This window comes from Rutidosis leptorrhynchoides, chromosome 4 (genome assembly GCF_046630445.1).
Source record: "Rutidosis leptorrhynchoides isolate AG116_Rl617_1_P2 chromosome 4, CSIRO_AGI_Rlap_v1, whole genome shotgun sequence".
Lineage (NCBI taxonomy): Eukaryota > Viridiplantae > Streptophyta > Magnoliopsida > Asterales > Asteraceae > Rutidosis > Rutidosis leptorrhynchoides.
This window is the reverse complement of record NC_092336.1, coordinates 125,116,665-125,144,150: the sequence shown is the minus strand read 5'-3', so window position 1 is coordinate 125,144,150 and position 27,486 is coordinate 125,116,665.

Genomic DNA, 27,486 nt, shown 5'->3' with positions numbered 1-27,486 from the left:
TACTTTTATAAAAATACAAATATATATATATATAAGTAATATTATTATTATAAAGGGGGGTTTTTACCGTTTAATGACCGGTTTGTCGATTTTAAAACTTTAGTCGCAGTTAAAACCAAATGTAAAATATTAAAAATGAATACAAGACTTAAATTAAAGCATAAAGTAAATAACGATAATGAAATTGCGAATAATAAAAGTGCGATAAAATAAACTTGCGATAATTAAAAAGTACGATAATTAAAAGTGCAATTAAATACAATAATAATAAAAATGCGATATTTAGAAGTGCAATTAAATATAAAATAAAGGAAATTAAATATGAAATAAAAGAATTATGCTTATTTAAACTTCTGTAATCATGATGTTTGACGTGTTAATTTTTGTTTTATGCCCATGGGTTAATTGTCCTTTGTCCTGGATTATTTAATATGTCCGTCTGGTTTTTGTCCATAACAGTCCATCAGTCATAAATATAAAATGCGAGTGTCCTCGTCAAATTATCCTTATACCCGAAGTTAAATATTCCAACTAATTGGGGACTTAAACTGTAACAAGATTTTAATACTTTGTTTAATAATTACACCAGGATGTCGACTGAGTGTAACCCAAAGTTTTAATATTTTGTTATCAATTATACCAAGTGTCCTTGTACATAATTTCACCCCTGTTTTAATTATTCTAGTGGCTATTAATCCATTCCCGTGTCCGGTTAAATGAACGATTATTCGTTGGTATAAATACCCCGCCCATCGTGTCCGATCGAGTGTATATGGTAATTTATAGGGACGCCCAATTGTAAATCTTTATATTAACATTAACAAACTATCATTTAGTTAAACAAATATAAAGCCCATTAATAGCCCATAGTCTAATTTCCACAAGTGTCGTTCTTTTGTCCAAACCCCAATTATGGTACAAAGCCCAATTACCCAATTTTAGTAATTAGCCCAACATCATGATTACTTCGTTTTAAATAAGCATAATAATAACTTAGCTACGAGACATTAATGTAAAAAGGTTGAACATAACTTACAATGATTAAAAATAGCGTAGCGTTACACGGACAGAATTTTGACTTACACCCTTACAATATTCGCTAACATACCCTTATTATTAGAATTATAATTAAAATTAAAATTAAAATTAAAATATAAATATAAATATATCGTATGAATGAGGAGAAAAAAAAGATGATCATTTGCGATCAGAATTCGGTTGCTTTTATAGGAAAATTTGACTTTTGGGGCTCCGCGACTCGCGATGAAATACTCTTCAAACTCCGCGAGTCGCGGAGAATGAAATTACAGCTCAGTCCCTTTGGAGTCTTTCTTGCCGACGGTTTTTATTATTTATTATAATATATAAATAATTATAAGAATTATTTAAATATTATATTATATTTATGTGCATAGTTGACTTATAATTTTTAGTCCGTTGCGTCGAGCGTTGAGAGTTGACTCTAGTCCCGGTTCCGGATTTTCGAACGTCCTTGCGTACAATTTAATATCTTGTACTTTGCGTTTTGAATCTTGTACTCTTGTAATTTCGAGACGTTTCTTATCAATAATTGGAACCTCTTTGATTGTCTTTTGTACTTTTGAGCTTTTTGGTCGTTTGCGTCTTCAATTCGTCGAATCTGTCTTTTGTCTTCACCTTTTATTATTTAAACGAATATCACTTGTAAATAGAACAATTGTAACTAAAAGCTTGTCTTTCTTGAGGAATAATGCTATGAAATATATGTTCGTTTTTAGCATTATCAAATATTCTCACACTTGAGCGTTGCTTGTCCTCAAGCAATATCGTCTTGAAATACTAGAATCACTTCTTTATTCTTCACACTTTGTACATCAGTGATTTCTATACGGCGGTATAAACAATGGTAGTAACGATATGGTTTACAGTCCCACATGACTATAAAAATTTAGATCCATTAAGGAAATTGGATCTTTATGAAAACATTTGATCTTTTGAAAATTAAATCTAGTTTTTACCCTAGATAAGTTTTCCGGAATAACCCTTTACCGGTGTTTGCAAAATATTTTTGTGGGTTTGGTGGGTTTCAGATTTGAAAATTTTAGCTCAAAACTTGCGGTTTTGTGTCATCCACTTGCTAACCTTGTATTTGGAAAGCAACACGTCCAGTTTACTTGTCCCGTATATTACCTTTCGGTAAACTACCGTCCGGTTGAAAGGAAAGCGTTGAACAAGCAACTGTTAAGGCAATGTCCCCTGATATGCTTTTAATTATGGTCTATAACGTGTCGGACACAATTACTATCCTTGGTAGGAGCAATAGTAAAGCTCACCCTTATAATAAATTTTTTTTTTTTCGGTATGGCACAAGGTCCTGTCTTTTACCACTATGCAACCACCGTTCTTACGGTTGACACCCGATTTAGTTCAGGTGACCTAATGAATTCCAGGTGAATTCCTAGGATTTTACGTTCAATGGTAATGAACGCATTGAAAATAGGGTTTTCAGAAAACAAATCGGTTTGTAATTTTGATCAAAATATTTTCTCGTTCAAGCTCGAGTTTAGATATCATTGAATTCCATGAGTTTGAATTCTCAATCTTTAAGGTCAATCTCAAGGATTGAGTAATATCAGTCTTAAAAGCTGATTTTTAATCTTTAAGGAGATTATCCTTTCTGGGGATCTGATTCATTAGTCTTATCCAGCTAATTTGCATGGTGCCCCCCATTGTACGAGATAAATCCTTCTCATGGTTAGGATAAATCTGACCACTTGGCGACCCTGTTTAATGCTGAGGTCCGTGGATTTCCTGCTGATTTTAGTGATGACTTTTCTAGATTTTTCGTCAACCTACAGCTGGTCTGGACGAAAACTTCATGACCTAAATCAAGAAGCGCGTTTCTTTTTCGGAAGACTTTACTTCCTTTTAATGATGGAATTGATTCATCGTGTAGATCCATCTCTTCTTTTCTTTCCTCGGGTAAAACAGTTGATTATCGTCCAAAACAAAAGTATTTTCAATTGTTTGTACAAAAATATGTGATATATGTTTTGAATAACTTGGTAAAGTTTTCCCACACTTGGCTTTTATTTTCTTTTATTTGCCTTTTTGTTCTCCTCTATTCTGTTCTTAAATGAATTTTAACATTTTGGTTTGTTTCTCAATTTATGTCCTTTCCGAGGTTACAATAATTTCGGTGTTAAAACCTAGTTTTATCGTTCATAAATATGTATAAACATGATTTTGAGTTCATTTAATTGAAAATTTTGAAAATTTTTACTAGAATTGGGTAGTTAGTATATAAGACTAGGGCTGTTCTTTTTTATCAGAGAGCACTAGATTCTAATACAACTACTGCTTTACTAGTATTTTTAATGGTAACCAAGTGTATAAAGTAAAAAATTTTAAAATCCGAAAGAATTTAACCCCTTCCCACACTTAAGATCTTGCAATGCCCTCATTTGCAAGAAATCAGGAATAATTTAAATTATTGAGGGTGATTTGTGTGAAAATGATTAAATTTTTACCAAAGTTTCCAAATATATTGGCGTTTGTTTGCTGAATGATAAATGGTGCACATCATTTGTTCATTCCGTCTTGTTGTTATTTCACATATATTTTGCATCTTGTAGTCAAAATTAGTTGCTTTTGCTGAACTTAATGCCAGTCTTTGAAAATGCGTTGTTTTACCCTCTGTACAAGTAATTCCCTAATTTTCCCGGCCAATTCTACAGCTTCTAAGGGTCCCCATTCTATGACCCTCGGTACCTCAACAACCTTAGAATGAAGAGTATGCAAACCCCTTTGATATTTTGGATAATCTATACAAAGTCTGTCAAATCTCAGGTTCGGGTGCAACTCTTCCAAGTGCATATCGGAAAAGGTCATGACTGGATGAGGTATATCCTGCTTGTAGTAGTTATCCACCTCCTGTTGTTCCACATTCTCAGCAGGAGCATTACGGGCTTGGGATGAAGATTCACCCCTTTCAGTCTGCAAAACACATCAAACACAATTTTTGTGCATCCAAATATGCATTAGTGTCAGTAAAATCATCAATCAAAATAATTACAATGACATTTTAAACTTAAGCTTATTTTCACATTTTTATCAAATCTACACTTTTTCAAATAAGCATATACGAAAATGTTCGCCAAGTTCATAAGCATTCAACTCAAATAACATGTCAAAATAATCATTACTAGCAATTAAACAAGTTTCAAATGGCATTATCTTTCAAAAATCAAGTTCATGAATTTTAGACTTGAAAAAGTCCACTTTAATTCTCAAAATCATGTTTAGGCTCAAAGTTTGGATCATTTAACCACCTAAACATGTTACACTACTTAATTTAGCAACAATTCATGACAAAAATCGGCCATAACCTGTTTATATCAAAAAGCCCCAAATTGCTCAAGAACACAAACCCTAGATTATTCAAAATTTGAAGTTTAAGGCTTCTAATCATGTTAAATAGCATCAATCTAGGTTATACAAGCATAATACATAAACAATTTAAGCCTAATTACACTAAAAAGCATCAAAATCAAATTGGGGAAAAAAATTGCTCAAGAACACTAATTTCGGATTAAATGGTGTTTAGGTGTAGAAATTTACCGTTTTTCTTGAGTAATTCCTAGATAGCATCCTTCTCAACATGATTTTAGTAAAAGATTTGGTGATTAACGGTTAAAAATTGTGATTTTGGGGGTTTTTTTTCGGGTTTTTCGTGGGTTTTTTTCGCAGTTTGTTTGAGTTGTGGAGTGTGAAACTGAGCTGTTGCAGCTCTTTATTTTTTTTTCTGTAATCCGGTACTCCCGCGACTCGCGGCATTTAAGCCTTCAAACTCCGCGAGTCGCGGAATTTGCTATATTTTTTTTTTTTATAATCATTAACTTATGAAACAATTAAGTACTTAATTTTAAAATTTTGTTTCCCTTGTTATTTAGGACGAGGTCGTTTCGGATCGATGTCCTAGTCCGTCCCTCGACAAAATTTTAAAATTTGTCTTTTTGTAGCGATTGTTTTAAAAGCTAAGATTTTTGGGGTTTTTTTTAATGTTTTTGGCATACTTTAATTCAATGAGATTAAAAATAATGATAATAAAAGTTCTCGTCCCTCTCTCGGGTAAAGCAATTTCGGTTCAAAGACCTAGTCTTCAACTTACGACGAATTTTAAAAATCATATTTTTAACTTAATGAGATAAAGTAAATTTTTGTTTTTAAATTCACACAACTTAAATATAAAATTCAAAATTTATATTAAAAATTCACACCAAACTTAAAATTCGAAATGCATAAAATTAAAAATTATATTTTTTAAAAATTAAAAATTCACACCAAACTTAATTTAAAAATTTATATTATAAATTCATACCAAACTTTTATTAATTTTTCAAATATTTACAATTTTAAAAATATATTTTTTTTACAAAGTTTACAATATTAATTTAAGATTTAAATATTAATTTTAAAAACATGGTAAAAATAAAATTAAAAATCTTTTTGGCTTTTTATCCCACTTTAATCAATCAAATATTATCAAAAATATGCGCCCCTCTTTTCGGTAAAGTAATTTCGGTTCCAAAACTTAATTTAACTCATGACGAATTTTTGAAATATTTTAGGTTGATTGTTTAAAGATATTTATACCTTAAGAATAAACGTTAAATTTCGCAGTGATGTAATAAATTTTTTGAATGATATCAATAATTTCGGTCGCCAAACCTAATTTTATTCAATACCAATTTAATACTTTTTAGCGAACAAATTAGCGTTTATTATCAAAAGGTTAAAAATAAAAATAAAAATAAAAACTGTACAGACATACCTGTGGAATAGATTTCGTAGTTATATGATCTATCCCATTCATAAGATAGTCGGTTTAATTGGTTTTCCATGGCTACATAGGCGTAACCTCGAGCATTCAGTGTCTTTTCTTCTAAACATATGAACGGTCCGTCTCTGCATAAAGTAACAAATTCGGTATTTGAATAGGTTTGATTATTTGAACATTTACCTCCATGTGACCATTTTCCGCATTTGTGACATCTTTCTAGGTGTCATGCTCTTCTTTTCGCTGCGGATTTTGATTTTCCTTTACCAAATTGTAATTTATTATCTTCGCATCTGGATTCTTTTCTAACTCCGTCCATTCTTTCTCTGATTACTGATACTATTTCACTTGGTAGTATGTCATTATTTCTTTTAGTGATCAAAGCGTGTAGCATTAGACCATGGTTTAGTTCACAGGCAGTCTTCATTTTGTAAAAACCTAAAAAAAAAAAAAAAATTCAGAATGGGGGGAGAAGACTAGTTCTTTAGGGTCTGCTAGGGAAAGACCATTCGGGTTCCATTTTCGAGAACTACACGAAAACAGACAATCTAACTCTAACAGAAATACATATTATCCTTTAAAGACTTGATTCTCCCCACACTTAGTTAGCTGTGGTGTCGAAATTGTGATTAACTTCGTTGTCGACTTCCATCGGACCATGTATGTAATGTTTAACTCTGTGACCATTAACTTTAAATTCAATCCCATTTGAATTTATTAATTCTATTGTTCCGTATGAGAAAACTCTTTTGACTATGAATGGTCCAGACCATCTTGATTTCAATTTTCCAGGAAATAGCTTGAATCGTGAATTGAAAAGAAGAACTCTGTCTCCTTCTTTAAATTCTTTTGAACTTCTGATTCTTTTATCATGCCATTTCTTCGTTCTTTCTTTATAGATTAAGGAATTTTCGTATGCTTCATGTCTTAATTCTTCTAATTCGTTTAGTTGACTTAATCGTAGACGTCCGGCTTCATGTAAATCAAGATTACATGTCTTCAAAGCCCAAAATGCTTTGTGTTCAATTTCTACTGGAAGATGACATGCTTTTCCATAAACAAGTCTAAAAGGTGTAGTTCCAATTGGAGTTTTGTAGGCTGTTCTAAAAGCCCAGAGTGCATCCTCCAATTTAATGGACCATTCCTTCGGATTTGATCCTACGGTTTTCTCTAGAATACGTTTTAAAGCTCGGTTGGTATTTTCAACTTGTCCACTTGTTTGTGGATGATATGCGGTGGAGATTTTATGAGTTACTCCATATCTTTTAAGAACTTTCTCAAGTTGATTATTACAGAAATGAGTACCCCGATCACTTATTAAAGCTTTCGGTGTTCCAAACCTTGCAAAAAGATGTTTTAAAAAGTTGACTACAACTCGTGCATCGTTAGTTAGGAGAGCTTGTGCTTCCGCCCATTTAGATACATAATCAATGGCTACGAGTATATATAGATTATTATGAGATTTTGGAAATGGACCCATAAAGTCAATACCCCAAATGTCAAATACTTCACATACTTGGATGACATTTTGTGGCATTTCATCACATTGACTTATTTTTCCGGCCCTTTGACATGCATCACAGGATTTGCAAAGAAGGTGTGCGTCTTTGTAAATTGTAGGCCAATAGAATCCAGCATCATAAACTTTTCTTGCTGTTAGTTGAGGCCCATAATGCCCTCCTGTTGGTCCTGTGTGACAATGGTTTAATATTTTACTAGCTTCATCTCCAAATACACATCGGCGTATTATTCCATCGGGACAACTTTTAAACAGATGTGGATCTTCCCAAAAATAGTGTTTTATATCACTGAAGAATTTCTTTCGTCTTTGGTACGATAATCCTTTTTCAAGGAATCCACAAACTAAGTAGTTTGCATAGTCTGCAAACCATGGGATTTCTTTATAATCTATTTTCAATAGATATTCATCAGGAAAGTTGTCTTTTATGGCTGATTCATTTAGAACTTCTAAATCGGGATTTTCAAGACGAGAAAGATGATCAGCGGCGAGATTTTCTGCTCCTCTTTTATCTCGGATTTCAATATCAAACTCTTGTAAGAGTAAGATCCAACGGATTAATCTTGGTTTAGCATCTTGTTTTGAAAATAGGTATCTAAGAGCAGAATGGTCGGTATAGACCACCGTTTTTGCTAGAACGAGATATGATCGAAATTTGTCAAAAGCAAAGACAATAGCAAGGAGTTCTTTTTCAGTAGTTGTATAGTTCGTTTGTGCTCCTTGTAATGTCTTACTAGCATAATATATAGGTTGAAATCGTTTTTCAATCCTTTGTCCTAAAACGGCTCCCATTGCAAAATCACTTGCATCGCACATTAGTTCAAATGGTAGATTCCAATTTGGTGTTATCATGATCGGCGCATTAGTGAGTTTCTCTTTAAGAATATTAAAAGATTTGATACACTCATCTGAAAAGATGAATGGCGCATCCTTTTCTAGGAGTTTATTCATAGGAGTGGCAATTTTAGAAAAATCTTTTATGAAACGTCGGTAAAAACCGGCATGCCCTAGAAAACTCCTAACTCCTCTAACATTGGTGGGATGTGGAAGTTTAGCAATTACATCTACTTTAGCTCTATCCACTTCAATTCCTTCTTTTGAAATTTTATGTCCAAGAACGATGCCTTCTTTAACCATGAAATGGCATTTCTCCCAATTAAGAACTAGATTTGATTGTTCACATCTAATTAGCATTCGTTCCAGATTAACTAGACATGATTTAAATGTATCACCGAAGACTGAAAAGTCATCCATGAATACTTCCATGCATTCTTCTATCATGTCGTGAAAAATCGCCATCATACACCTTTGAAAGGTTGCAGGGGCGTTACAAAGTCCAAATGGCATGCGTTTGTAAGCAAAAGTACCATAAGGGCACGTGAATGTGGTTTTCTCTTGATCTTCGGGTGCTATTGGAATTTGAAAATATCCGGAAAATCCATCTAGAAAACAATAGTAACTATTTCCGGCTAATCTTTCAAACATTTGATCTATGAAAGGTAAGGGAAAGTGATCTTTTCTGGTGGCGTCATTTAATTTTCTATAATCAATACACACACGCCATCCTGTTACAGTCCTAGTAGGAATAAGCTCATTTTTCTCATTTGTAATGACAGTCATGCCACCCTTCTTCGGCACGCATTGAACTGGGCTTACCCATGGACTATCAGAAATTGGATATATCAAACCTGCATCTAGCAGTTTAATAATCTCTTTCTTAACTACATCTTGCATATTAGGATTTAGTCTTCGTTGGCGTTGCACATACGTTTTATGACCTTCTTCCATAAAGATTTTATGTGTGCAATACGAAGGACTTATTCCTTTAATATCATGAATCTTCCATGCAATGGCTGGTTTATGAGCTTTCAACACAGAAATGAGTTGTGATTTCTCATTTTCAGTAAGAGAAGACGATATTATTACAGGTAATTCAGATTCACCATGTAAATAAGCGTATTCCAAATGGTTTGGAAGTGGCTTTAACTCTAATTTCGGAGGTTCTTCTATCGATGATTTGTATCGATATCTGTCTTCTTCTTTTAGCATTTGAATTTCTTCTGTTGTTGGTTCATATCCATTAGCTATAAGTGTAGCTAACATTTCAGCTTCATCAATTGGTTCATTACCTTCTCCTAAAGAACATTCTCCTGTTCCTTGTAATTCTGGAAATTCTTCTAATAATTCTGCATGTGCATCTATAGTTTGAATATAATAATATGTATCATCTGCAGATTGTGGTTGTTGCATTGCTCTATCAACTGAAAAGGTAACACTCTCATCCTCTATACTTAGGGTCAGTTTCTTACCGAACACGTCTATCATTGCTTTAGCCGTGTTTAAGAATGGTCTTCCTAATATGAGAGGAACTTGAGAATCTTCTTCCATGTCCAAAACAACAAAATCTACTGGAAATACTAAAGTACCAACTTTAACTAGCATGTTCTCCATTATCCCTCTAGGATATTTTATTGATCTATCGGCTAGTTGTATGCTTATTCTGGTTGGTTTCAATTCTCCAAGGTCTAGTTTAGTGTATAGTGAATACGGCATTAGATTTATACTAGCACCTAAGTCTGCCAATGCTTCTATTGAACTAAGACTACCCAGAAAACATGGAATTGTGAAACTTCCTGGATCAGATAATTTTTCTGGTATCTTATTCAACAGCACTGCTGAACAATTAGCATTCATAGTAACAGCCGAGAGTTCTTCCATTTTCTTTCTATTTGAAATTAGATCTTTCAAGAATTTAGCATATCTAGGCATTCCTGAAATCACATCAATGAAAGGAAGATTTACATTTATCTGTTTAAACATATCCAAGAATTTGGATTGCTCGGCTTCAAGTTTCTCTTTCTTCATTTTACTCGGGTAAGGAAGTGGTGGTTGGTATGGTTTAACATAAGGTTTATCCTTAACTGTGTTATCTTCATTAACCTTTTCAACTACCGGTTCTTTTTCCTTATCTTGATCAGGTTGTGGTTCTTGTGGAGTAGGAATGGCTTCATTAGAAGTTACAGGCATTTCAGGTGGTTTAAGTGTTGTACCACTTCTTGTGGTAATGGCTTTAGCTGTTTCACTCCGGGGGTTAGCATTTGTATCACTAGGTAGACTTCCCGGTTTTCTTTCACCTATTAACCTTGCTAGGTTACTCACTTCTTGTTCCAGATTTTGAATAGAAGCTTGTTGATTTCTAAATGCTTGAGCATTTTGTTCATTGGTTTGTTTCTGAGATGTGAAAAACTGCGTTTGAGTTTCAACTAGCTTCGTCGTCATATCTTCTAAATTTGGCTTTTTATCATCGGTTTGTTGTGGTGGTTTGTTTTGAAAATTAGGTCTTTGCTGATTATAAGTATTATTGGATACTTGTTGATTGCTAGGACCTTGTTGGTTGTTGTATGGAATATTTCTGTTATAATTCTGGTTTTGATTGTAAATCGGTCTTGGCGGTTGATAATTATTCTGATAATTATTTCCAGGCCTTTGGTTTATGTATGAAATATTCTCTCTTTGTTCCATTGTTAATTCAATACTGAGACAATCTTTTGTCAAATGTGGTCCTCCACACTGCTCACAACTAATTCGTATTGAGTGAATATCTTTAGTCATCTTTTCCATTCGTCTCTCCACAGCATCTATCTTTGCGGAAATGGAATCTAAGTCATGGCTAGAATCGGCTGTAGCTGCTTTAGATGATCTAACGATGTCTTTTTCTTGGTGCCACTCATGTGAGTGGGAAGCAGTATTATCAATAATTTTGTAAGCATCAGTTTCGGTTTTCTTCATAATAGAACCACCAGCTGCTATATCTATGTCTTTTCTTGTAGTGATGTCGCATCCTTGGTAGAATATTTGTACTATTTGACAGGTGTCTAAACCATGTTGCGGACATCCTCTTAACAACTTTCCATATCTAGTCCACGCCTCATATAGAGTTTCATTTGGTTTCTGTGTGAACGTAACAATTTCTGCTTGAAGTCTTACGGCTTTAGATGCAGGAAAGAATTGTTTAAGAAATTTGTCAACTAAAACGTCCCATGTATCGATCGCCCCTTCAGGTAACGATTCCAACCAATCTTTGGCTTCTCCCTTTAAAGTCCAGGGAAATAACATGAGATATATCTGTTCATCCTCCACTTCTCGGATTTTAAATAGTGTGCAGATCCTATTAAAGGTACGTAGATGTTCATTTGGATCTTCCTTCGGCGCACCACTAAATTGGCATTGATTAGTCACCATGTGTAGAATTTGTCCTTTGATTTCATAATCTGGCGCATTAATGTCTGGATGAGTAATTGCGTGACCTTGGCCAGTGCGTTTAGCTCTCATTCGGTCTTCCATACTTAAAGGTTCCAGATTCTCCATAATTGAATTTGTTGAATCGGTATCACTAGATGATTCTGATTTAATGGTTCGTTCCTCAACAATCTCTGTTTGAATGATTGGTGGCTCCGGAGGAAAGTTTAATGGTTCAGGATCTACGAACCGTTCCTGAATATTTTTCGGATTCTCAATTGTGAGGTCGGGTTCAAAAAAATGGATTATCGGAAATTTGAACTGAAGTACTTGGTCTACTGGATGACGATTCTAAAGAAAAATCAACGGCGGTTATATTTGCTAAATGTCTTGATCTAGTTACAGGTGGTGAACGTACAAAAGGTGGTGAACGTCTTGCTCGGTGCATTCACTGAATATCCTATTAGTTTTAAAAAGAAAAGAAAAATTATAATAAGTTATCCAATCAATAGACTTTTCTGATTTTGCCCACGTTTCGAATAGCCAAAAGATGCAGCAGAGGGGCAGGATTCGTTTGGTCTCAATATAATTGAGGACTGTTTGGCTCCAATAACCCGGTCCACGTACAAATCCAACTATTACTACGAACCAGAAAATTTTGATGTCTATCAATTTAACCACTCAAAATAAATTTTCGTAATTTTAAGAAATTTAGATAAGAAGTAGAATAAAAATCTATGTCCTAAAACTAGAATAGCGAGAAATAAGAAAGAAAAAGAGTTCGTCGAAAAAGGTCGAAAAAGAAAAATGGTTGAAAAATAAAAGGTGACGAAAAAATAAAAGAAACTTATAAAACTTAAAAATACTTGACTAACCTAACCTTATTACTACAACTAACTTAAAATTATAATCGCAAATTGAAATTACTAATTGGAATGATAATTGATACATAGGTAAAAGTCGTCTAAAAATATTAAAGCTTACAGGAAAAACTAAATCCCAAATGGAAATAACTTAAAAAGAAACTAAAACTTAAAAAGGCGTCGCAAAATTCTAAAGCACCTAAATCTTAGTCTAAAGAAAAAGCACTTAAGGAATTTTACGGCAAAGCCTAAAAATCTAGGAGTAAAAAATAACTATACCAAAAACTAAGTTTAAAACTAAATATGAGCTAAAAATACAAATATTATGCTACAACGATTAAAAAGGGACAAAATATAAAAATATATAAAAAGTTGTAAAAAGTACAATTTTTATAAAAATATTATTTTTATATTATTTAATTAATAAAACTATTAATTTAATATTTTAATTAAACTAATTAAACAAAATAATAATAAAAACTAAAATTAATACTTAATTAAAACCTAATTAGGGTTTTATATTAATAATTATAATATAATCCGTAATTAATGTGAAATTAGGGTTCTGTCAGCGTGTCAGAGCAGCTCCGCGACTTGCGGTATTCAAAGCTTCAAACCCCGCGAGTCGCGGGGTTCCAAAATTCAGCTGACAGGTTATTTAAATTCGACGCGTTTTTCTTTATTTATTTATTTATTTATTTTTTTTTAATTTTTTCTGTTAAAAAAAAATATGTGTATAAAAACTTATATTTTAAAAACTTAAATAAAATAGAACTACTTTATAATTTTAATAAATAAAATGCTTAAAACTAGATTTATATATATATATTTTTTTTATGTTTTTAAATAAAAACAAAATACTTAAATAAAATTTATGTTTTTATAAAATAAAAATAAAGAAACTTTATAAAACTTAAATATTTAACAAAATCTTAAAAATACTTATATTTTTGTTTTTCTTTTTATATTTTCGAATATTTAAAACGTATTCTTACAAAAGCGACTTTTAATAGAAGTAAACTAAAAATCTCTTTTTTTTTATTATATATTAGCGTTGCGCTTCCGGCGTTTAGAAAGTTCCCCGGCAGCGGCGCCAAAAATACTTGATGCGGTAGCGGAGTGGTATAAAATACTATTAAATTTTTGTAGGAAATACTATTAAATACGATACAATTTTACACAAGATATTTATTTATTTATAGAATGGATATACTTAAACCTTGCTACAACACTTATAGGCAGTGTACCTAATCGTACAGTAGTGTAGTTTTTAGTAAGTCCGGTTCGTTCCACAGGGAAAATCTTTAAACAAAGCTTAACGCTATATTAGTTTACTTTTATAAAAATACAAATATATATATATATATAAGTAATATTATTATTATAAAGGGGGTTTTTTACCGTTTAATGACCGGTTTGTCGATTTTAAAACTTTAGTCGCAGTTAAAACCAAATGTAAAATATTAAAAATGAATACAAGACTTAAATTAAAGCATAAAGTAAATAACGATAATGAAATTGCGAATAATAAAAGTGCGATAAAATAAACTTGCGATAATTAAAAAGTACGATAATTAAAAGTGCAATTAAATACAATAATAATAAAAATGCGATATTTAGAAGTGCAATTAAATATAAAATAAAGGAAATTAAATATGAAATAAAAGAATTATGCTTATTTAAACTTCCGTAATCATGATGTTTGACGTGTTGATTTTTGTTTTATGCCCATGGGTTAATTGTCCTTTGTCCTGGATTATTTAATATGTCCGTCTGGTTTTTGTCCATAACAGTCCATCAGTCATAAATATAAAATGCGAGTGTCCTCGTCAAATTATCCTTATACCCGAAGTTAAATATTCCAACTAATTGGGGACTTAAACTGTAACAAGATTTTAATACTTTGTTTAATAATTACACCAGGATGTCGACTGAGTGTAACCCAAGGTTTTAATATTTTGTTATCAATTATACCAAGTGTCCTTGTACATAATTTCACCCCTGTTTTAATTATTTTAGTGGCTATTAATCCATTCCCGTGTCCGGTTAAATGAACGATTATTCGTTGGTATAAATACCCCGCCCATCGTGTCCGATCGAGTGTATATGGTAATTTATAGGGACGCCCAATTGTAAATCTTTATATTAACATTAACAAACTATCATTTAGTTAAACAAATATAAAGCCCATTAATAGTGAAATGTCCCGTTCTTATTGATTAAAAACGTTCCATATTAATTGATTTCGTTGCGAGGTTTTGACCTCTATATGAGACGTTTTTCAAAGACTGCATTCATTTTTAAAACATACCATAACCTTTATTTCATAAATAAAGGTTTAAAACGCTTTACGTAGATTATCAAATAATGATAATCTAAAATATCCTGTTTACACACGACCATTACATAATGGTTTACAATACAAATATGTTACATCGAAATCAGTTTCTTGAATGCAGTTTTTACACAATATCATACAAACATGGACTCCAAATCTTGTCCTTATTTTAGTATGCAACAGCGGAAGCTCTTAATATTCACCTGAGAATAAACATGCTTTAAACGTCAACAAAAATGTTGGTGAGTTATAGGTTTAACCTATATATATCAAATCGTAACAATAGACCACAAGATTTCATATTTCAATACACATCCCATACATAGAGATAAAAATCATTCATATGGTGAACACCTGGTAACCGACAATAACAAGATGCATATATAAGAATATCCCCATCATTCCGGGACACCCTTCGGATATGATATAAATTTCGAAGTACTAAAGCATCCGGTACTTTGGATGGGGTTTGTTAGGCCCAATAGATCTATCTTTAGGATTCGTGTCAATTAGGGTGTCTGTTCCCTAATTCTTAGATTACCAGACTTAATAAAAAGGGGCATATTCGATTTCGATAATTCAACCATAGAATGTAGTTTCACGTACTTGTGTCTATTTTGTAAATCATTTATAAACCTGCATGTATTCTCATCCCAAAAATATTAGATTTTAAAAGTGGGACTATAACTCACTTTCACAGATTTTTACTTCGTCGGGAAGTAAGACTTGGCCACTGGTTCATTCACGAACCTATAACAATATATACATATATATCAAAGTATGTTCAAAATATATTTACAACACTTTTAATATATTTTGATGTTTTAAGTTTATTAAGTCAGCTGTCCTCGTTAGTAACCTACAACTAGTTGTCCACAGTTAGATGTACAGAAATAAATCGATAAATATTATCTTGAATCAATCCACGACCCAGTGTATACGTATCTCAGTATTGATCACAACTCAAACTAAATATATTTTGGAATCAACCTCAACCCTGTATAGCTAACTCCAACATTCACATATAGAGTGTCTATGGTTGTTCCGAAATATATGTAGATGTGTCGACATGATAGGTCGAAACATTGTATACGTGTCTATGGTATCTCAAGATTACATAATATACAATACAAGTTGATTAAGTTATGGTTGGAATAGATTTGTTACCAATTTTCACGTAGCTAAAATGAGAAAAATTATCCAATCTTGTTTTACCCATAACTTCTTCATTTTAAATCCGTTTTGAGTGAATCAAATTGCTATAGTTTCATATTGAACTCTATTTTATGAATCTAAACAGAAAAAGTATAGGTTTATAGTCGGAAAAATAAGTTACAAGTCGTTTTTGTAAAGATAGTCATTTCAGTCGAAAGAACGACGTCTAGATGACCATTTTAGAAAACATACTTCCACTTTGAGTTTAACAATAATTTTTGGATATAGTTTCATGTTCATAATAAAAATAATTTTCTCAGAATAACAACTTTTAAATCAAAGTTTATCATAGTTTTTAATTAACTAACCCAAAACAGCCCGCGGTGTTACTACGACGGCGTAAATCCGGTTTTACGGTGTTTTTCGTGTTTCCAGGTTTTAAGTCATTAAGTTAGCATATCATATAGATATAGAACATGTGTTTAGTTGATTTTAAAAGTCAAGTTAGAAGGATTAATTTTTGTTTGCGAACAAGTTTAGAATTAACTAAACTATGTTCTAGTGATTACAAGTTTAAACCTTCGAATAAGATAGCTTTATATGTATGAATTGAATGATGTTATGAACATCATTACTACCTTAAGTTCCTTGGATAAACCTACTAGAAAAGAGAAAAATGGATCTAGCTTCAATGGATCCTTGGATGGCTCGAAGTTCTTGAAGCAGAATCATGACACGAAAACAAGTTCAAGTAAGATCATCACTTGAAATAAGATTGTTATAGTTATAGAAATTGAACCAAAGTTTGAATATGATTATTACCTTGTATTAGAATGATAACCTACTGTAAGAAACAAAGATTTCTTGAGGTTGGATGATCACCTTACAAGATTGGAAGTGAGCTAGCAAACTTGAAAGTATTCTTGATTTTATGAAACTAGAACTTTTGGAATTTATGAAGAACACTTAGAACTTGAAGATAGAACTTGAGAGAGATCAATTAGATGAAGAAAATTGAAGAATGAAAGTGTTTGTAGGTGTTTTTGGTCGTTGGTGTATGGATTAGATATAAAGGATATGTAATTTTGTTTTCATGTAAATAAGTCATGAATGATTACTCATATTTTTGTAATTTTATGAGATATTTCATGCTAGTTGCCAAATGATGGTTCCCACATGTGTTAGGTGACTCACATGGGCTGCTAAGAGCTGATCATTGGAGTGTATATACCAATAGTACATACATCTAAAAGCTGTGTATTGTACGAGTACGAATACGGGTGCATACGAGTAGAATTGTTGATGAAACTGAACGAGGATGTAATTGTAAGCATTTTTGTTAAGTAGAAGTATTTTGATAAGTGTATTGAAGTCTTTCAAAAGTGTATAAATACATATTAAAACACTACATGTATATACATTTTAACTGAGTCGTTAAGTCATCGTTAGTCGTTACATGTAAGTGTTGTTTTGAAACCTTTAGGTTAACGATCTTGTTAAATGTTGTTAACCCAATGTTTATAATATCAAATGAGATTTTAAATTATTATATTATCATGATATTATCATGTATGAATATCTCTTAATATGATATATATATACATTAAATGTCTTTACAACGATAATCGTTACATATATGTCTCGTTTAAAAATCATTAAGTTAGTAGTCTTGTTTTTACATATGTAGTTCATTGTTAATATACTTTATGATATGTTTTCTTATCATAGTATCATGTTAACTATATATATATATATATATCCATATATATGTCATCATATAGTTTTTACAAGTTTTAACGTTCGTGAATCACCGATCAACTTGGGTGGTCAATTGTCTATATGAAACATATTTCAATTAATCAAGTCTTAACAAGTTTGATTGCTTAACATGTTGGAAACATTTAATCATGTAAATATCAATCTCAATTAATATATATAAACATGGAAAAGTTCGGGTCACTACAGTACCTACCCGTTAAATAAATTTCGTCCCGAAATTTTAAGCTGTTGAAGGTGTTGACGAATCTTCTGGAAATAGATGCGGGTATTTCTTCTCCATCTGATCTTCACGCTCCCAGGTGAACTCGGGTCCTCTACGAGCATTCCATCGAACCTTAACAATTGGTATCTTGTTTTGCTTAAGTCTTTTAACCTCACGATCCATTATTTCGACGGGTTCTTCGATGAATTGAAGTTTTTCGTTGATTTGGATTTCATCTAACGGAATAGTGAGATCTTCTTTAGCAAAACATTTCTTTAAATTCGAGACGTGGAAAGTGTTATGTACAGCCGCGAGTTGTTGAGGTAACTCTAGTCGGTAAGCTACTGGTCCGACACGATCAATAATCTTGAATGGTCCAATATACCTTGGATTTAATTTCCCTCGTTTACCAAATCGAACAACGCCTTTCCAAGGTGCAACTTTAAGCATGACCATCTCTCCAATTTCAAATTCTATATCTTTTCTTTTAATGTCAGCGTAGATCTTTTGTCGACTTTGGGCGGTTTTCAACCGTTGTTGAATTTGGATGATCTTCTCGGTAGTTTCTTGTATAATCTCCGGACCCGTAATCTGTCTATCCCCCACTTCACTCCAACAAATCGGAGACCTGCACTTTCTACCATAAAGTGCTTCAAACGGCGCCATCTCAATGCTTGAATGGTAGCTGTTGTTGTAGGAAAATTCTGCTAACGGTAGATGTCGATCCCAACTGTTTCCGAAATCAATAACACATGCTCGTAGCATGTCTTCAAGCGTTTGTATCATCCTTTCGCTCTGCCCATCAGTTTGTGGATGATAGGCAGTACTCATGTCTAGACGAGTTCCTAATACTTGCTGTAATGTCTGCCAGAATCTTGAAATAAATCTGCCATCCCTATCAGAGATAATAGAGATTGGTATTCCATGTCTGGAGACGACTTCCTTCAAATACAGTCGTGCTAACTTCTCCATCTTGTCATCTTCTCTTATTGGTAGGAAGTGTGCTGATTTGGTGAGACGATCAACTATTACCCAAATAGTATCAAAACCACTTGCAGTCCTTGGCAATTTAGTGATGAAATCCATGGTAATGTTTTCCCATTTCCATTCCGGGATTTCGGGTTGTTGAAGTAGACCTGATGGTTTCTGATGCTCAGCTTTGACCTTAGAACACGTCAAACATTCTCCTACGTATTTAGCAACATCGGCTTTCATACCCGACCACCAAAAATGTTTCTTGAGATCCTTGTACATCTTCCCCGTTCCAGGATGTATTGAGTATCTGGTTTTATGAGCTTCTCTAAGTACCATTTCTCTCATATCTCCAAATTTTGGTACCCAAATCCTTTCAGCCCTATACCTGGTTCCGTCTTCCCGAATATTAAGATGCTTCTCCGATCCTTTGGGTATTTCATCCTTTAAATTTCCTTCTTTTAAAACTCCTTGTTGTGCCTCCTTTATTTGAGTAGTAATGTTATTATGAATCATTATATTCATAGATTTTACTCGAATGGGTTCTCTGTCCTTCCTGCTCAAGGCATCGGCTACCACATTTGCCTTCCCCGGGTGGTAACGAATCTCAAAGTCGTAATCATTCAATAATTCAATCCACCTACGCTGCCTCATATTCAGTTGTTTCTGATTAAATATGTGTTGAAAACTTTTGTGGTCGGTATATATAATACTTTTGACCCCATATAAGTAGTGCCTCCAAGTCTTTAATGCAAAAACAACCGCGCCTAATTCCAAATCATGCGTCGTATAATTTTGTTCGTGAATCTTCAATTGTCTAGACGCATAAGCAATCACCTTCGTTCGTTGCATTAATACACAACCGAGACCTTGCTTTGATGCATCACAATAAATCACAAAATCATCATTCCCTTCAGGCAATGACAATATAGGTGCCGTAGTTAGCTTTTTCTTCAATAACTGAAACGCTTTCTCTTGTTCATCATTCCATTCAAATTTCTTCCCTTTATGCATTAATGCAGTCAAGGGTTTTGCTATTCTGGAAAAGTCTTGGATGAACCTTCTGTAGTAACCAGCTAGTCCTAAAAACTGGCGTATGTGTTTCGGAGTTTTCGGGGTTTCCCACTTTTCAACAGTTTCTATCTTTGCCGGATCCACCTTAATACCTTCTTTGTTCACTATGTGACCGAGGAATTGAACTTCTTCCAACCAAAATGCACACTTTGAAAACTTAGCGTACAATTCTTCCTTCCTCAATACTTCTAACACCTTTCTCAAATGTTCACCGTGTTCTTGGTCATTCTTTGAGTAAATAAGTATGTCATCAATGAAAACAATGACAAACTTGTCAAGGTATGGTCCACACACTCGGTTCATAAGGTCCATGAACACAGCTGGTGCATTAGTTAAACCAAACGGCATGACCATAAAATCGTAATGACCGTAACGTGTTCTGAAAGCAGTCTTTGGAATATCATCTTCTTTCACCCGCATTTGATGATACCCGGAACGTAAGTCAATCTTTGAATAAACAGACGAGCCTTGTAGTTGATCAAATAAGTCGTCGATTCTCGGTAGTGGGTAGCGGTTCTTGATGGTAAGTTTGTTCAACTCTCGGTAGTCGATACACAACCTGAATGTACCATCTTTCTTCTTGACAAACAAAACAGGAGCTCCCCACGGTGATGTGCTTGGTCGAATGAAACCACGCTCTAAAAGTTCTTGTAATTGGCTTTGCAGTTCTTTCATCTCGCTGGGTGCGAGTCTGTAAGGAGCACGAGCTATTGGTGCAGCTCCTGGTACAAGATCTATTTGAAATTCAACGGATCGATGTGGGGGTAATCCCGGTAATTCTTTCGGAAATACATCGGGAAATTCTTTTGCAATGGGAACATCATTGATGCTCTTTTCTTCAGTTTGTACTTTCTCGACGTGTGCTAGAACAGCATAGCAACCTTTTCTTATTTGTTTTTGTGCCTTCAAATTACTAATAAGATGTAGCTTCGTGTTGCCCTTTTCTCCGTACACCATTAAGGGTTTTCCTTTTTCTCGTATAATGCGAATTGCATTTTTGTAACAAACGATCTCCGCTTTCACTTCTTTCAACCAGTCCATACCGATTATCACATCAAAACTCCCTAACTCTACTGGTATCAAATCAATCTTAAATGTTTCGCTAACCAGTTTAATTTCTCGATTCCGACATATATTATCTGCTGAAATTAATTTACCATTTGCTAATTCGAGTAAAAATTTACTATCCAAAGGCGTCAATGGACAACTTAATTTAGCACAAAAATCTCTACTCATATAGCTTCTATCCGCACCCGAATCAAATAAAACGTAAGCAGATTTATTGTCAATAAGAAACGTACCCGTAACAAGCTCCGGGTCTTCCTGTGCCTCTACCGCATTAATATTGAAAACTCTTCCACGGCCTTGTCCATTCGTGTTCTCCTGGTTCGGGCAATTTCTAATAATGTGGCCTGGTTTTCCACATTTATAACAAACTACATTGGCATAACTTGCTCCGACACTACTTGCTCCGCCATTACTCGTTCCGACACCATTTGTTCCTTTCGTTCTATTAACCCCTGGTCCGTAGACCTCACACTTCGCCGCGCTATGACCATTTCTTTTACACTTGTTGCAAAATTTGGTGCAGAACCCCGAGTGATTCTTTTCACACCTTTGGCATAGCTGCTTCTGATTGTTGTTGTTGTTGCGGTTATTATTGTTGTTGGGATGATTGTTGTAGTTGCTGTTGCTGTTGTTGTTGTTGTTGTTAGGCCGTTTGTTGTAGTTGCGATTGATGTTGCGATTGTTGGGATAATTGTTGCGATTATTGTTGTAATTGCTGTTGTTGTTGTATTGGTGATTCTTATCACCGTTTTCCTCCCACTTTCTTTTGACTTGCTTCACATTGGCCTCTTCAGCAGTCTGTTCTTTAATTCTTTCTTTAATCTGGTTCACTAGTTTGTGAGCCATTCTACATGCCTGTTGTATGGAGGCGGGCTCGTGTGAACTTATATCTTCTTGGATTCTTTCCGGTAATCCTTTCACAAACGCGTCGATCTTCTCTTCCTCATCTTCGAATGCTCCCTGACACAATAGGCACAATTCTGTGAATCGTCTTTCGTACGTGGTAATATCAAATCCTTGGGTTCGTAACCCTCTAAGTTCTGTCTTGAGCTTATTGACCTCGGTTCTGGGACGGTACTTCTCGTTCATCAAGTGCTTGAATGCTGACCACGGTAGTGCGTACGCATCATCTTGTCCCACTTGCTCTAGATAGGTATTCCATCATGTTAACGCAGAACCTGTGAAGGTATGCGTAGCGTACTTCACTTTGTCCTCTTCAGTACACTTACTTATGGCAAACACCGATTCAACCTTCTCGGTCCACCGTTTCAATCCGATCGGTCCTTCGGTTCCATCAAATTCCAAAGGTTTGCAGGCAGTGAATTCTTTGTAGGTGCATCCTACACGATTTCCTGTACTGCTAGATCCAAGGTTATTGTTGGTATGTAGCGCAGCCTGTACTGCGGCTATGTTTGAAGCTAGAAAAGTACGGAATTCCTCTTCATTCATATTCACGGTGTGTCGAGTAGTCGGTGCCATTTCCTTCAAAATAGTTAAATGGAACAAGTTAATCATACAGAATATTAAGAGTAGTTAATAGTATTTCGTAGCATAATATGAACTCATTTATAAAAGCTTTTTCTTCATATTAGCGTTTTATAAGTTTAAATTCGGGTAGTACCTACCCGTTAAGTTCATACTTAGTAGCTAATATACAATTCAACTACTACAATTCTATATGAAAAACTGATTGTAATAATATTTCGTGTTCAAACTTTTATACAATATTTTACAAACTTACAATACCGCTTATTTTACATAAAGCATGAAATATAGCACACAATAACTTTGATACAAGATAGTTGTGAAGACAATTCTATCTAGTACACAAGTCGTTCAGCAAAGGCAATAAAGACACGTAATTCATACGTCCAGAAACAAGTCATGCATTCTGGTTTTACTAGGACTACTTCCCATCCTTGGTCTTGTGCAACATAACCGTTATGGCCGTTGATAAGACAGCGTGTTGTAACGTCATCAAAGGGACGAGGGTTACGTAATGTCCAACAGTCCCGTAATAATCTAAAAACCTCATTTCTTACCCCAATTACCGACTCCGTCACTTGTGGAAACGTTTTGTTTAATAGTTGTAGCCCGATGTTCTTGTTCTCACTTTGGTGAGAAGCGAACATTACTAATCCGTAAGCATAACATGCTTCTTTATGTTGCATGTTAGCCGCTTTTTCTAAATCACGAAGTCCAATATTCGGATATATTGAGTCAAAATAATTTCTTAACCCGTTGCGTAAAATAGCATTTGGGTTCCCCGCAATATATGCGTCAAAGTAAACACATCGTAACTTATGGGTTTCCCAATGTGATATCCCTCATCTTTCAAACGAAAGTCTCTTATAAACCAAGACATTCTTGGAACGTTCTTCGAATGTCTTACAAACTGATCTCGCCTTAAATAGTTGTGCCGAGGAATTCTGACCGACTCTAGACAAGATTTCATCAATCATGTCTCCGGGTAGGTCTCTTAAAATATTGGGTTGTCTATCCATTTTGCGTTTTTATACTGTAAAATAGACAAGAGTTAGATTCATAAAAAAATACTTATTAATACAAGCAATTTTTACATATATCATAAAGCATAAGCACACTACATTACATATATTACACCACATGAATACAACTATCTTATTCCGACTCGCTTGTTTCTTCTTCTTCGGTTTTGGTTCGTTTTGCCAAGTTTCTAGGGATATATGATGTTCCCCTAATACGAGCCGTCGTTGTCCACATTGGTTTAGAAAAACCTGGTGGTTTAGAGGTTCCCGGGTCATTGTTACAACTTAAGGACTTCGGGGGTTGACGATACATATAAAGTTCATCGGGGTTGGAATTAGATTTCTCTATTTTTATGCCCTTTCCCTTATTATTTTCTTTTGCCTTTTTAAATTCAGTTGGGGTAATTTCTATAACATCATCGGAATTCTCGTCGGAATCCGATTCATCGGAGAATTGGTAATCCTCCCAATATTTTGCTTCCTTGGCGGAAACACCATTGACCATAATTAACTTTGGTCGGTTGGTTGAGGATTTTCTTTTACTTAACCGTTTTATTATTTCCCCCACCGGTTCTATTTCTTCATCCGGTTCCGATTCTTCTTCCGGTTCCGATTCTTCTTCCGGTTCCGACTCTTCTTCCGGTTCCTCTTCGGGAACTTGTGAATCAGTCCACAAATCATTCCAATTTACATTTGACTCTTCATTATTATTAGGTGAGTCAATGGGACTTGTTCTAGAGGTAGACATCTATCACATAATATCAAACACGTTAAGAGATTAATATATCACATAATATTCATATGTTAAAAATATATAGTTTCCAGCAAAAATGTTAAGCAATCATTTTTAAAGAAAACACGGTCGAAGTCCAGACTCACTAATGCATCCTAACAAACTCGATAAGACACACTAATGCAAATTTTCTGGTTCTCTAAGACCAACGCTCTGATACCAACTGAAATGTCCCGTTCTTATTGATTAAAAACGTTCCATATTAATTGATTTCGTTGCGAGGTTTTGACCTCTATATGAGACGGTTTTCAAAGACTGCATTCATTTTTAAAACATACCATAACCTTTATTTCATAAATAAAGGTTTAAAACGCTTTACGTAGATTATCAAATAATGATAATCTAAAATATCCTGTTTACACACGACCATTACATAATGGTTTACAATACAAATATGTTACATCGAAATCAGTTTCTTGAATGCAGTTTTTACACAATATCATACAAACATGGACTCCAAATCTTGTCCTTATTTTAGTATGCAACAGCGGAAGCTCTTAATATTCACCTGAGAATAAACATGCTTTAAACGTCAACAAAAATGTTGGTGAGTTATAGGTTTAACCTATATATATCAAATCGTAACAATAGACCACAAGATTTCATATTTCAATACACATCCCATACATAGAGATAAAAATCATTCATATGGTGAACACCTGGTAACCGACAATAACAAGATGCATATATAAGAATATCCCCATCATTCCGGGACACCCTTCGGATATGATATAAATTTCGAAGTACTAAAGCATCTGGTACTTTGGATGGGGTTTGTTAGGCCCAATAGATCTATCTTTAGGATTCGCGTCAATTAGGGTGTCTGTTCCCTAATTCTTAGATTACCAGACTTAATAAAAAGGGGCATATTCGATTTCGATAATTCAACCATAGAATGTAGTTTCACGTACTTGTGTCTATTTTGTAAATCATTTATAAAACCTGCATGTATTCTCATCCCAAAAATATTAGATTTTAAAAGTGGGACTATAACTCACTTTCACAGATTTTTACTTCGTCGGGAAGTAAGACTTGGCCACTGGTTCATTCACGAACCTATAACAATATATACATATATATCAAAGTATGTTCAAAATATATTTACAACACTTTTAATATATTTTGATGTTTTAAGTTTATTAAGTCAGCTGTCCTCGTTAGTAACCTACAACTAGTTGTCCACAGTTAGATGTACAGAAATAAATCAATAAATATTATCTTGAATCAATCCACGACCCAGTGTATACGTATCTCAGTATTGATCACAACTCAAACTAAATATATTTTGGAATCAACCTCAACCCTGTATAGCTAACTCCAACATTCACATATAGAGTGTCTATGGTTGTTCCGAAATATATGTAGATGTGTCGACATGATAGGTCGAAACATTGTATACGTGTCTATGGTATCTCAAGATTACATAATATACAATACAAGTTGATTAAGTTATGGTTGGAATAGATTTGTTACCAATTTTCACGTAGCTAAAATGAGAAAAATTATCCAATCTTGTTTTACCCATAACTTCTTCATTTTAAATCCGTTTTGAGTGAATCAAATTGCTATAGTTTCATATTGAACTCTATTTTATGAATCTAAACAGAAAAAGTATAGGTTTATAGTCGGAAAAATAAGTTACAAGTCGTTTTTGTAAAGGTAGTCATTTCAGTCGAAAGAACGACGTCTAGATGACCATTTTAGAAAACATACTTCCACTTTGAGTTTAACAATAATTTTTGGATATAGTTTCATGTTCATAATAAAAATAATTTTCTCAGAATAACAACTTTTAAATCAAAGTTTATCATAGTTTTTAATTAACTAACCCAAAACAGCCCGCGGTGTTACTACGACGGTGTAAATCCGGTTTTACGGTGTTTTTCGTGTTTCCAGGTTTTAAGTCATTAAGTTAGCATATCATATAGATATAGAACATGTGTTTAGTTGATTTTAAAAGTCAAGTTAGAAGGATTAATTTTTGTTTGCGAACAAGTTTAGAATTAACTAAACTATGTTCTAGTGATTACAAGTTTAAACCTTCGAATAAGATAGCTTTATATGTATGAATTGAATGATGTTATGAACATCATTACTACCTTAAGTTCCTTGGATAAACCTACTAGAAAATAGAAAAATGGATCTAGCTTCAATGGATCCTTGGATGGCTCGAAGTTCTTGAAGCAGAATCATGACACGAAAACAAGTTCAAGTAAGATCATCACTTGAAATAAGATTGTTATAGTTATAGAAATTGAACCAAAGTTTGAATATGATTATTACCTTGTATTAGAATGATAACCTACTGTAAGAAACAAAGATTTCTTGAGGTTGGATGATCACCTTACAAGATTGGAAGTGAGCTAGCAAACTTGAAAGTATTCTTGATTTTATGAAACTAGAACTTTTGGAATTTATGAAGAACACTTAGAACTTGAAGATAGAACTTGAGAGAGATCAATTAGATGAAGAAAATTGAAGAATGAAAGTGTTTGTAGGTGTTTTTGGTCGTTGGTGTATGGATTAGATATAAAGGATATGTAATTTTGTTTTCATGTAAATAAGTCATGAATGATTACTCATATTTTTGTAATTTTATGAGATATTTCATGCTAGTTGCCAAATGATGGTTCCCACATGTGTTAGGTGACTCACATGGGCTGCTAAGAGCTGATAATTGGAGTGTATATACCAATAGTACATACATCTAAAAGCTGTGTATTGTACGAGTACGAATACGGGTGCATACGAGTAGAATTGTTGATGAAACTGAACGAGGATGTAATTGTAAGCATTTTTGTTAAGTAGAAGTATTTTGATAAGTGTATTGAAGTCTTTCAAAAGTGTATAAATACATATTAAAACACTACATGTATATACATTTTAACTGAGTCGTTAAGTCATCGTTAGTCGTTACATGTAAGTGTTGTTTTGAAACCTTTAGGTTAACGATCTTGTTAAATGTTGTTAACCCAATGTTTATAATATCAAATGAGATTTTAAATTATTATATTATCATGATATTATCATGTATGAATATCTCTTAATATGATATATATACATTAAATGTCTTTACAACGATAATCGTTACATATATGTCTCGTTTAAAAATCATTAAGTTAGTAGTCTTGTTTTTACATATGTAGTTCATTGTTAATA